Raw genomic sequence first — 12,138 nt, forward strand, 5'->3', positions numbered from 1 at the left:
AAGAGGTTATCTCAAGCAGCATTCGTCTGCTCCACGGCAAATTGTCCACGAGGAACAGAAATTGGTTTTTGAAGGTTTAAAAAATATCCAGTTTCAGGGATGCACAGTTTTGAGCTTTAGTCCACTGAGGCTCTCTTTGCCTGGCAAAGCAATAAAGCTATTCTTTTCTACTTCACCTCAAAAAACAAAAACAAAAACCAAACAAAAAATATAAAATTCCAATCCCAGTTTGAAAGAGTCCCTTATAATGAGCTGGAATGCCAGACACCATGGAGAAGGGCAAGGTCTTACAGAGGGAGCGGGCAGACCCGTGAAGGCTCCTGGGGTTGAGAGAGGGCTCTGCCAAAATTACCAGCTCATCTCACTGCATCATTCTCTTCCCCCTCTGCAAACCAGGCTCCTTCCTGCCCCAGGGCAAAGTTGTCCTTTCAGAATGGACAGTGGCTTTTAGCACACAAGCATCCCTCATTTTATTGCAGTTCCCAGATGCTTGTCTTTTACAAATGGGAGGTTTGCGGCAACCCAGCATTGAGCAAGTCTATCGGCACCATTTTTCCAAGAGCACAAGCTGACTTTGTGTCTCTGTGTTGCATTTTGGCAGTTCCCACAGTATCTGGAGCTCTTTCGTTCTTACGTTTCTTATGGTGATGTGTAATCAATGCTGTTGGCTTAACATCTTTGCTTTTTTGCTACGTTTTGTTTTGTTAACTTTTTGGCCGTATCGAGGGCAGGACACGTGGGATCTCAGTTTCCCGACAGAGACTGAACCTGAGCCCACTGCATTAGGAGCACGTAGTCTTAACCACTGGACCACCAGGGATGTCCTGTAATCGGTGACCTTTGATGTTACTACCATGTGTCACTGAAGGCTCAGATGATGGTTAGCATTTTAGCAATAAAGTATTTTTCAGTTTAGGTCTGAACATTGTTTTTGTAGACATGATGCTATTGCACACTTAATAGACTTCAATATAGCATAGACATAACTTTTGTATGCACTGGGAAACCAAAATACTCATGTGACGTTTTATGCTGATGTTTGTTTTATTGTGGCGGTCTGGAACCAGACCCGCAGCATCTCTGAGGTGTGCCTGTATGCACAAAGTCGAGCATTGATCTAGCACTAACACCAGAAGATTTTCATCACCCTGGAAAGAAGCTCTGCGCTCATTAGCAGTCACCCCCCTTCAGTCGATTAGGCACTGCTGCCCGTGCCCCCATTCATTAGTGATATTGATTGCAGACCTCAGGATGTGACCTGTTTGGAGACACCATCTTTTTTTGGCCGCTCCGCCTGGCTTGTGGGAGTTTCGTTCCCTGACCAGGGATTGATCCTGGGCCCTCAGGAGTGACAGCTCAGAGTCCTAATCACGGGGCTGCCAGGGAATTCATCTGTAAAACGAGGTCACTAGAGAGGGCCCTGATCATCTCTAGCGTCATAAGAAGAGCTTAGGACATAGACACACAGAGGGAGAGAAAGAGGGCCATTGACAAGCCAAGGAGAGGGGGCTCGGGATGAAACTCACCCTTTTAACACCTGATCTCTGACTTCCAGCCTCCAGATCTATGAGAAAATACATTTCTGTTGTTTCAGCACCCCTGCCTGTGGCACAGTGTTACGGCAGCCTGAGCAAATGGACACACTCTGCAACCACAACTTACTTTCTCCGGACTCGTCTGTTCTGGACATCTCGTGTAAACGGACTCGTACAACATGCGGCCCCTTGTGACTGGCTCCTTTCAGCATAATATTTTCAATATTGTAGCGTGAATCGGTACTTCATTCCTTTTTGTGGCTGAATAGTATTCACTGGGCTTCCCTCGTGGCTCAGCTAGTAAAGAATCCGCCTGCAATGCGGGAGACCTGGGTTCGATCCCTGGGTTGGGAAGATCACCTGGGGAAGGGAAAGGCTACCCACTCCAGTACTGTGGCCTGGAGAATTCCATGGGCTATGAAGTCCATGGGGTCGCAGAGTCAGACACGACTGAGCGCCTGTCACTTTCAGTATTCACCGTGCAGATGTACCATTGTGTCTATCCATTCATTAGTTAATGGACATTGGGTTGTTGCCCTTTCTGATTATGAATAATGATGCTATAAACATCCATGTACAAGTTTTCATGTGGACTAGTTTTCGTATCTCTTGAGTATATACCTAGGAGTGGAATTGCTGGGTCATAGGTAACTCTGTGTTCAACTTGTGAGGAACCTGATTGCCCCAGGGCCTTTGCCCCTCATGGTCCCTTTCCTCCTCCCTACTTCGAAATTCTGCCCAGTTAAGTCCCAGTTGCGGTGGATCGGTTTACGATACTCACAGAGAATTAAATTCCATTCTGATACAAGATGTATCTCTATAATTTTATATTCATTGATGAGGGTATTGCTTTAGTGTCTGTTTCCCACTCTCAAATGTGTGGGCAGGAACTTTATCTCATTTTTCACAGACCTGTCTCCAGAGCAAAACCTGGCATGCAGTGGCCACTCAATAAATGTTAAATGAATGAATGAGGAAAAACAGGGAGGAACGAAAGCTTAATTTTGAAAGTTAAAGCAGCTGCTCCAATAACCCTACATGCGAGACAGAATAAGAGACACAGATGCATGGAACAATTTTATGGACTCTGAGGGAGAAGGTGAGGGTGGGACGTTCTGGGAGAATGGCATTGAGACATGTGTATTGTCATATGTGAAACAGAACACCATTCCATGTTCGATGCATGTGACAAGGGCTCAGGGCCGGGGCAATGGGATGATCCAGAAGGATGGGATGGGGAGGGAGGTGGGTGGGGGGTCCGGGAAGGGGAACACATGTAAACCCATGGCTGATTCATGTCAATGTATGGCAAAAACTATTACAATATTGTAAAGTAATTAGCCCCCAACTAAAATAAATAAATTTATAAAAAAAAAAAAAAAAAAAAAAAAAAAAAGCAGCTGCTCCAGGCTTACAGCTAACCTGCCATGTCTCCTTCATCCTGGGGGAACCGAGCAGAGGCAGACGTCACTGCCTCCTGTTTGCTGCAAGCAAAACCGGTCCAGAGTGGGGCAGTCTGTGCACGGGGGGGGGGGGGGGGGTAGTCCATGCCCTAGGGTCACACTTTGAGGGGACAGAGGAATAGGCCCCTGGGACCAGATAAAGACATTGGGATGTCCCAGGGAAAGTGCTCTTTTTAAATTCAATTTTTAAATTTATTTAGCTGCTCAGTCATGTTGGAATCCTTGCGACCCCATCAACTTTAGCCTGGCAGGCTCCTCTGTCCATGCAATTCTCCAGGCATGCAGTAGCCATCCAGGAATGGAGTAGCCATTTCCTTCTCCCGGGGATCTTTGCAACCCAAGGACCAAACCTGGGTCTCCCACATTGCAGGCAGATTTTTTACCGTCTAAGTCACCAGGGAAGCCCATTTAATTAGTTAGTTAAATTTATTTTTGGCTGTGCTGGGTCTTCGTTGTTGGGCTCAGGCTTTCTCTAGTTGTGGCACGGGGGGGGCGGGCTTCTCTGCCGTGGCTTCTCTTGTTGCAGAGCGTGGGCCCTAGGTGCACGGGCTTAGTCACTCCGAGGCATGTGGGATCTTCCTGCAGCAGGAAGATGCAGGGGTCCCCTGCTCTGGCAGGTTTCTTAATGGCTGGACCACCAGGGAAGTCCTGGGGGACGTGCTCTTGAACCTGGCACACAGCAAGCTGGGACAAGGGGAAGAGCTGGGAGCCACTGGCACAGAACTGTTTTGGGATCCTCCTCTCAGCCGGGAAGGTGGGTCCTGGGTTGATCTCCAGAGGGGAAAGAAGCCGGACCTACAGGGAAAGTGCTGAAGAGTCAGCAGGTTCTCTCCCATTTGTAGTTGAGATACAGTCCAGCCCCAAGTCCGCCTTGAGTCTTTGGCGGGAAGGAGATGGGCACTCTGCCTCAGCATCCCAGAGGAATCGGGAACCACAGCCTTCCAGGTACCTGGGAACTCAAATGATCGCAAAACTTTCTCTGCAGAGTCAGCCATTTGCTGACCACCGAATATAGTTAGGTCGGGGTCATGCTCCTTTAGGGCAAGGGGGTGGTCTTCGTACTAGCATCTGCTCAGCCACTGGCAAAGTGAGAGGAGACCAAAAGAAGGCTAACAACTAACATTTCCTGAGGTGAGCACTTCTTCCAGCTTACAGATAACTGGGTGACACCCAAGGGTGAAGTGACCTGCCCAAGACCACACCTCGACCTCGAGACAGAGCAGGGAGTGGACCCCAAGCAGTGTGACTCTAGAGGTCTTACTCTTGATCATGACACCGTCCCAGGAGAGAGGGAGAAAAGTGAAGGGGAGGTCCATAGCCATATTCAGGAAGCTTAGTGATTTTCAGCAGAGACACCAAGCCCTTTGGGAACAGTGCCCGGGCTCAGACCTGGCTGGGCAGGAGAAATATATACAAAGAAGGCTAAGGAGGGACTTCCTGGTGGTCCAGGGTCTAAGACTCTGAGCTCCCAATGCAGGGGGACCGAATTCGATCCCTGGTTGGGAACTAGATCCTACATGTCGCAACTGAAGATCCCGCAGGCCACAATGAATATCAAAGATCCTGCGTTCTGCAGCTAAGACCCGGCAGCCAAATAAATAAAAAATAAGTATTTTTTAAAATTGCTCTTAAAAAGAAAAAAATGGTTAAGGAGAGGGTGAACAGAATCAAGCCTTACTCACAAAGCCCAGCAACGAAGGCTGACCAAAGGTCCCCGGAACCAGGAAAGCAAGTCACAAAATAAGTCTTTTTCTGGGCCACTTAGCCTCACAGGGTGATGGGCCAGCAAGGGCCTGGGGGTTTGTTCCAAGTCCCTGCTGTGTCAGGTCTCGGCTACATGGCCTACATTTTAGTTCCCTGGTTGATAATCTAAAGTAGAAAATGAAATTTGGGCCTCAAGTGGGGCTCACAATCTGGCCTGCGAGGGCTGAAGAGTCCCACATAAAGCGGCTACATTTGTTACCTGGGAGATTTCATGTAAGAATCTGCACTTCCAGCTTCTCCTGAAGACTGGAAGCTCAAGCGATCCCTGGGCTTGTGAGTCCACAGTCAGTAGGTCAAAGGGTCAGTGTCTGGGCTCAAGGGGTCGGTGTCTGGAGACAAGAGACCAGCAATGTCCCCCTTTACCCGCAGCCCCTACCGCCTGCCGTTCTTGCCTTGACACTGAAGCCAAGCGTCTTATCATCTTAGATTGGCCTCCTCTTGCAGGCTTGAATCACCGGCTTGGCCCCTGCAGGCCCCTGGCCTTTACAGCCCCTGCACAGGTGTAACTGGAGGTGGCAGTCTCAGGCCCCTTCCGCCACGATTATCGGTATCCTTGAGATGTCTGTCCCTCTCAACAAACTTCATTTTCTTATTTGTGAATGGGGATTTACCTTTCTGGGAAGGTTTCTGTGAAAACCAAACAAGATGATAAAGGAAGAACTTAGCTTTGAAAACAAGACGTGGCAATAACGGCCCTCTAAAGGAACCCCTGAACTTCCCTTGAATTGGCTCTTCAGTTTTTAATAGTGAACAATTTAGAGACAACCTGCATTCAGTAGGAAAGTCACTGAGAAACCATGAAATGCTATGAAGCCTCTAAAAGTGAAAATTGTAGGTACCAGATGGAAGGGTGCCCGGGAAACAGTAACTGAAAAAAAATGCAGACAGCAGAACATTCTGTACATTAAGGCATGATCTCATTTTTATTAACAAAAATTACATATGCACATATCTTTGTATAGAGAGAAATTCTGGAAGTGTACTTCCCCCATCTGTTCGAGTTATCAGTGAGCTATGGGACAGGGACGTGTGCGTGCTCAGTCGTGTCCGCCTCTTCGTGACCCCATGGACTGTAGCCCACCGGGCTCCTCTGTCCACGGGATTCTCCAGGCAATAATACTGGAGTGGGTTGCCATGTCCTCCTCCAGGGGATCTCCCCACCCAGGGATCGAGCTCGCCTCTCTGGACGACCGCACCGGCGGGCAGGTTCTTTATCACTAGCGCCACCTGGGACTTGGTCTCATTTGGTGGAAGAGGCTCCTAAACACACATAAGGTTTTTCCACCACACACTCAACCTTCTTCTATATACATTTTGCATTTAAAAAACAACAACAACAACACCCTCAACCGTTACAACCTTTAAAAAGGCCACTGTGTGATGCTCGCCCCAGGCTCAGGGCACTCTTTCCACTGCAAGGATGACTAGGTTGGTGGCATTCTGAGCTTGTGGGCCACACACAGGTTCCCCTCTGCCAACAGCCTTCCCTGGCTGCCATAGAGGTTCTCCAGGAGCAGAGGGGCCCACAGAACAGGTAGCAGCATCAAGGAGCAGGAAGCTGCCGGACTCCTGCCAACTGTCTCTCAGGGACCTTGCTGTCATTTGCCTCATGGCCGCTGGGGCCCTAGAGAGAATTTGGGGACTGGCTGGGAGCTAGTCGCTTATAAGCAGGTGTGAAATGCTCCTCCCTTTTTTCTGGAGTGGACAGATTTCTAAACAAAAATCTAACCTAATGTTGTTTGGGGGAAAAAGCACACCCAGAAGCTCTTGACAGAACCAACTGTCACCTTCGCATATTTATTTATTTACTCACTCATTAAATGTCTCCTGGATGCTTATTATCTACCAGTCCCTAGGGCTCCAGTGAGACTTTCCATGTGGCTGAGTGGTAAAGAATCTGCCTGCAATGCAGGAGACCCGGGTTTGATCCCTGGGTCAAGAAGGTGCCCTGGAGGAGGAAATGGCAACCTAGTCCAGTATTCTTGCCTGGGAAACCCCATGGACAGAGGAGCCCGGCAGGCTACAGTCTATTGGGTCGCAGGAGTCGGCCCTGACTTAGCGACTCAACAGCAAAACAGGGCTCCAGTGAAGGGCAACACTTAACACGGCCCCTGCCTGCGTGAAGCTCATCTCCAAAGGTGGCGGCTAGTTTTTTTAATATGTATTTACCTGGCTGCGCCACACCTTAGGTGCAGCACGTGGCCTCTTTAGTTGCGGCAGGAGAACTCTTGGTTGTGGCATGTGGGACCTTAGTTCCCTGATCAGGGATCAAACCTGGGCCCCCTGCATTGGGAGCATGGAGTCTTAGCCAGGAAAGTCCAGAAAGGAAGTCTTCATTCTTAATTAATAGCTACACTGGCTAATAGGTGATCATAGCGGACGATGCAGGCAGGGCAGGTCTCAGACTCTGGGTCAGGCAGATCACACGGCAGGTAGCAGGAGGAGCTGGGAGAAGCGAAAGGGATCGGGCACTACAGAAACACCAGACGAGCTCAGGAGGGCTAGAAACGGCAGGAGCAGGCGGTCCCAGGCTAGTGTGGTGAGTAGTTTTGAAGCAGAGGGAGGAAAGGAAAAGATGCCTCAGGAAGAAGGCCAAGCGAAGGCCCAACACAAAAGGCATGTGGTCTATGACTGCATTCATATGACAAACCCAGGAGATCCAACCAGTCCATCTTAAAGGAAGTCAGTCCTGAATATTCATTCACTGGAAGGACTGATGCTGAGCAGAAACTCCAATCCTTTGGCCACCTGATGTGAAGAGCTGACTCATTTGAAAAGACCCTAATGCTGGGAAAGATGGAGGGCAGGAGGAGAAGGGGACAACAGAGGATGAGATGGTTGGATGGCATCACCGACTCAATGGACATGAGTTTGAGCAAGATCTGGGAGGTGGTGAAGGACAGGGAAGCCTGGCGTGCTGCAGTCCACGGGGTTGCAGAGTCAGACACAACTGAGCAACTGAACTGAACTGAGGGGAAGGGAATGGGAATGGGGGGTGTGGGGCGGAAGGTGAGTGACAGCTAAGGAGTACAGGGTTTCTTTTCAGGGTGATGAAAATGTTCTAAAATTAGGTTATGGTAATGGCTGCACAATGCTCAAAACCAGACCTGGATGCTTTAGTGGGCAAATTCTATAGTGTGTGAATTACATCTCAGTAAGGCAGTTCAAAAACACTCAAAACCACAAGAGGCTTCAGGTCACTGGGACCCTTCATGGGGGCGTGGAGATGGAAGTGGGGCTGAGGTCCTATAGACTTGGCAGGAGTGTCAGGTGAGAGCTTCCTGGCCAAAATGTGTTCATTTTCCCATCCCTAGATCTGACTGCGATTTAAAAGAACAAGAGCCCTTTCTATAGCTGGAGCCTTTACCAGTAAAGAGAAAGTCAATGTATGCAAAAGAAATTGAACACCAGATGGTGGAGGTGGCGGGTTAGAAAGGACTCCCGAAGAAAAGAGCTTGAAAAGTGCAGAAGGTGCAAGAAAAAGCCATGTTATGGTCCCTCGTGGAAGGGCAATGTCATCGTACATTAGTTTGACGTTCCCAGAGGTGAAGGGACAACCCTGCTTTTTTCATTTCCTTCCTGATGGCTTTTCTTCATCAGGGACTGAGACGCTCAGGTGAGCACAGTATGTGATGTACCTGGGAGATTTAGGGAGGCTGTGTACTGACCAAGAAAGCCAGCAAGCCAGGAACCAGGAGTGTGGCAAAAATCAGGTGCCTGAGGAATCTATTAAAAACAAAAGGGGACTGCATGGGGGCTTTTTATTCTTTTCAATATTAACAGTTTAAGTAAGACACAGATACACAATTATAGAGATGCACAAGCCTAAAATTTTTTGAGGTTAAAAATAGTACCTTTGACATAATCCCTTTCTGGTAAATTTTAAAGAGAAACAACAGCCTTTAAGTATGATGTTAAACTGGAAGATGTTCAAGTCGTACTTTTTATGTCAAGTTCTGTCTCAGGAATACAAGAGTCCAAATGCAAAGACTTAAGAGATCTACCACCTCATTCTTTACCGTGAATCACAGAGCATCCACGTCAGGCAGGAGACAACTTCAGGTTCAACCAAGTACCTTCTAATTTCAGAGGCAACAGGTCCCGAGGAGTCCGCAGGCAAGCCTGACTCTTCACCCTGGTCCAAATTCCGGAAGTGTGAGACAGCGGACGTTTTCTACAAACCAATGATTGTGTGGCCGCGTGTGTATTTTATTCTGGGTGAGCAGCACGTGGGGTGTTAGTTCCCTGACCAGAGGTCGAACCTGTGCCCCCTAGTCTTAACCACGGGGCTGCCAGGTAAATCCCTTCATGTGTATTTTAAAACATACAACTAGGGTATCGAACTTGTGATTTCACAAATACCAACAGCCAGAAGGAGGTGAAGTTACAAAAGGTGTGTTTCAAGCTGACTTAAAACATTCAGTGGCGATGGTCGTACCACACTGTGAAGGTACTGAATGTCACTGAACTGTTTACCTGAAAATGGTTAGAATAGAAAATTGTTAACATTTTACCACAATGCAAAAACAAACACAAAAACTTAAACATGAGGTAAAGATGAGCTTAAGTGGCAACAGGTGATGGAGGAGACGAGAGTCCCTTGGACCGCAAGATCAATCCAGTCAATCCTAAAGGAAATCAGTCCTGAATATTCACTGGAAGGACTGATGCTGAAGCTGAAACTCCAATACTTTGGCCTCCTGATGTGAAGAACTGACTCATTGGAAAAGAGCCTGATGCTGGGAAAGATTGAAGGTGGGCAGAGAAGGGGACGACAGAGGATCAGATGGTTGGATGGCATCACCGACTTGATGGACACGAGTTTGAGTAAACTCCAGGAGTTGGTGATGGACAGGGAGGCCTGGCGTGCTGCAGTCCACGGGGTCAGACACGACTGAGTGACTGATCTAAAAAAGAACTGTGTGGTAGGAATGACGTTTAGGAAGCCCCCAGTATTCACAGCAAGTGGCACCCTGCAGGGGCACGCTGGCCAACAGCTTGGAGACCAAGTTACTAGTGAATCCCTTAAAGTGACTGAGAGTCACTTTGAGGGAAAAGCTGAAATAAATGCACCACTGAGGGAGTCAGAGGGACGTAGGGTCCCTCCCCGTGAGCCTAGAGAACAGCAGGCAAGTCACATGTGGTGAGACTGCACAGTAACTAAAGCACGCCCAGTTGCTTTTACTGAGTCACTTCTCCTGGGGGGTAAGGGCCCGCAAGCCAGGCAGACCTGGTCTGACTCTCCAGCGCACACCTCTTCCCAGGAACAACTCAGTGTCTCCTCCCTTTCAGAATGATCCCAGTTCTATTTTTAAAACGCACATAGGACAAAAAGACTCAATGAAATATAGCAGTACTTTGGACACGGGGAACAGGGTCGTTGGGAAAGGAGGTCTTGATGTGTTACCACCATCACCTCCACCTTCAGTCTCCGTGACTTTCGCAGAGATGCAACAGCGCCACTGGGTTAGAACAGAGTGTCCGGAGGTTCCTGACCTCTGTGGTCCATGGGAAGATTCTCCCACTTTCACAAGAAAACAAGTGGAAGTTACTAGCTATGAAGACTTTGGATTTGCTGCACCTTTATAGTAAGACACTCACGACCTAAAATACAATCCGAGAGGGAATTCCTTGCAGTCCAGTGGTTAGGACTCGGCGCTTTCACCACCGAGGGCCTGAGGTTCAATTTCTGTTTCGGGAAGTAAGACCCCAAAAGCTGTGTGGCATGGCTGGGGCCAGGTGGGTAATTCAGGAGACAGATATGAAGGGGAGCATTTAAAGAGGTGCAATCTCTTTGAAAAAAGGATCAAACTCTTGAACTCAACATACTAAATGTTTGTAAATAAACTACAGCATAAAAAAAAAACCAACAGTAACTTTGGTTACCTTTTTTGAGGAGGGCAAGATTAACGCTCCCCCCCAATGCAGTTTCTTTTTCTTCAGTGAAGTATTTTTATTATTTTTATTTATTTTGGAGGCCGTGCCATGTGGCACGCAGGATTAAACCCATGCCCCCTGCAGTGCAAGCATGGAGTCTTAACCAGCAGACCACCAGAGAAGTCCGCAACCCAATTCCTTCTGACCTCAGTTTGCTCATCTGCTAAGTGGGGATGGGGACAGTTGCTCCCTCCCAGGGGTTATAAAGGCTAGAGCATTTAGAGCGTCGGGTGTTCCCGCAGCACTAGGGTGTTGGTACACAGTCGATGAACACTAGCTGGGACAATCACTGCACAAACATTTCACGGGCCAGTACCCAGTACAACCCACTCTGGGAAATGCTACTCCAGACCCACCTGGCCAGAGCTGGTTGCGTGCCCCTGGACAGGCGCCAGCTTCACGAGGACTGGCCTCCCAGAGCAGTGAGGCTGACAGTGGTAGCAAGGGGCAGACAGGCTCATACCTCAGCCAGAGGGCCTGAGCTTCCTGGCCCAGGGGCTGACTGCATCCGCAGTTCACCGAGGTAGGAGGGGAAGCCTTCGTATGGGCCTCCCTCGGCAAGTGATCTAGCATTACTGAGTAGTGAAACCAAGAAATCCTAGAAATGTGACCTTGTTCTAAGGTCAGAAAGAGGGGGAAAGGAGCCCATGCACTTTGGTCCGGAGTGAGGAAGCCCCCAGGTGGAACCCTGCAGCCAAGGAGGGGACCTGCACTCACAGGTCTGGGCCAGTCCTGCAGGCTGGCGGCCACTACTGGCAATGGAAGCAGCACAGAAATGATAGTGGCCGAAAAACTGTGGAAGCGCCTCCTCGTCAGTGGGTACGCTGAGAAGAACGCAGGATCAATACAGAAGGCACTTTTCTGGAAGAAATCCTGTTCTTTCAGGAGTCTGGGGTGGTCCCCCTGGATACCAACAGGTACATCAGAGTGAAACCCGAGTGCCCAGCCCTTCCTCAGGAATGCCAATCCCTCCAGCCCCAAAGGCCACCCCTGCCCCAACAATCAATAACACTGAAGACAACGTCGGTTCTTCTCAAACAGTTTAATAGCAAATAAACAAAGGAAGGTACCACACTTGGCAGATACAAAATGACTTTTTGTCCGTGTGTCTGTGCAATTAAAACAGATTTAGGTTCCTCATTGGGACAAAAGGAAAAACACACAAAAAAGGAAGGAGATTCCTTTTAAACACATACTCCCTTGCTCCAAACTTGTAACAATTTTTTTTTTTTCTTTTTTAATCCACTACACAAACTCTGTGATCAGGTCAGAAAAGCGACAGGGGCTCTTCTTGCCTTTTTTTTTTTTAAACCATTAAAGTAAAATCCATAATTTTCTACATAGTACAACACAAGTTCACACAAAAAAGACATTTTCTTTTGCAAATCAAAACAGGAAAGAAAGGAAAAGCTCAAACAAGGTAAAGAAAAAGCATTTCT

The sequence above is a fragment of the Giraffa tippelskirchi genome, chromosome 11 (genome assembly GCF_054371585.1).
Source record: "Giraffa tippelskirchi isolate mGirTip1 chromosome 11, T2T-mGirTip1v1.2.pri, whole genome shotgun sequence".
In the NCBI taxonomy this organism is placed as follows: domain Eukaryota; kingdom Metazoa; phylum Chordata; class Mammalia; order Artiodactyla; family Giraffidae; genus Giraffa; species Giraffa tippelskirchi.